Below are 1,793 nucleotides of genomic sequence, written 5' to 3' on the forward strand. Positions count from 1 at the left end.
AACTCCGAGGTGTCGGAATGGAGTGGTTCCCGAGACCCCTCCCACAGGCGGGACTCTGAAGGATGAGGTGCTGGCCCTCCTCCTTCCAATGGAAGATCACTCAGTCCAGGGAGAAGATTCGCCCCGCGAGTAGTGTGCCCAGCCCGTATTGCCCAAGGAATGAAGCCGTCATGGTCCGCAGTTTAGAGTTGTACCCTCCAGTTGTGTTGTTGTAACCGGTCGTGTAGTGCGTGTTTTGGCCTTACCCCCAGCAGTATTGTACCCCCCCTGTGGCAAAATAAATAAAATCGTTTGTGCTTGTTGCTTGTTAGTCTGTGTGTTTGTCGACAGGAGGTGGATTCTGTCTCTTCGAAAATACGAAATAATCACTTTAAAGATCACTAAAATCCAAATCATACTCTCATAAAAAGGTCTCACTCAATCTGCAGATGCCGCCCAAACGTGCCACCAGGACTTCCTCAAGTCAGGCTCATGCCTCCCCCAGTGCAGAGAGGCAGCCTGAAAGACAGGAGCCACCCCCGGCGGTACTCCCTGAGGAGCAGGAAGTAAGCCAGCCAGAAGGAAGGGGAGAAAGCCAAGTGGGAACACAGCAGCCACCGCCCCCACCGGTCATTGATCTGGTTCAAGTGATGAACAACCAGACCCTCCTGCTGGAAGCTTTAGCCAACGCCGTGACTCGTCAGAGGCCCCGCGGGCAGAATATGAATGAGAAGTTGACGGACTTCCTCCGGACCAAGCCACCCACTTTTGGCGGGTCTGTCAACCCTCTGGACGCAGATGACTGGCTGCGAGTCATCCAGAGGAAGCTGGAACCCTTTGGGTGTGAGAGCAGGGACAAAGTTCTCTTGGCTACCCACCAGCTCACTGGGACTGCCCTAGCCTGGTGGGAGAACTACTGCTCGGCTGCCCAGGATGCCTCCACTATCACCTGGGATGAGTTCGTGACGGAGTTCCGTCGCTACCACATTCCCGCCGCCACCATGAAGCGCAAGGCGGATGAGTTCCGTGAACTCCGCCAGGGCAACCGATCTATGGAGGAGTACACCTTCCAGTTCATGGAGCTGGCCCGTTACGCTCCGGAAGAGGTGGACAAGGATGAGAAGAAGCAGGACATGTTCAAGAAAGGCTTGAACGCGGAGCTAAGGACCCTGCTCACTCCTCAGATCTACCCCGACTTCAACACCTTGATGAACATGGCCATCTTGACTGAGAGGGCCAAGGCAGAAGAGCGGAGGGACAACAAGCGTCGGTTCCTGGAAAACAAGGCACACCAGCAGGATCGATTCCAGAAGCCAAGGAGCTTCGGTCATCCCTTGCCCAGATCCCAAGCTCCCATGCATTATCGGACCCAGTCCCAAGCATCTGGTTCGCATCAGACTGCTGCCCCATTCAGGAGCCAGAACTCCATCAAGGCCCCACAGAGCAGCGCCAGCCAGGTCACCAGCAATGGTAGGGCATGCTTCAACTGCAGAGAGCCAGGGCATTTCATCGCCAACTGCCCCTATGCCAACAAGCCAGCAGCATCAGCCTTGTCCAACTCAGTAGCTGGGCCCAGGGCCGCATTGTCAGGAGCCAATCGTGTGCCAGTCCGCAGCAGTGGCAACCCCAGCAACAACAACAGCCAGCAGATGAGGCCGCCCCAGCAGTCATTTGGTCGAGCCCGCGTCAACCACATCGGCGCGCAGGAGGCTCGCGACGCTCAGGGCGTGGTACTCGGTGAGTTCCTAGTCAGCTCAGTCTTGGCAACAGTACTTTTTGATTCTGGAGCATCACATTCCTTCATATCCTCAAGT

Source organism: Setaria italica, chromosome III, assembly GCF_000263155.2.
Source record: "Setaria italica strain Yugu1 chromosome III, Setaria_italica_v2.0, whole genome shotgun sequence".
Taxonomy (NCBI): domain Eukaryota; kingdom Viridiplantae; phylum Streptophyta; class Magnoliopsida; order Poales; family Poaceae; genus Setaria; species Setaria italica.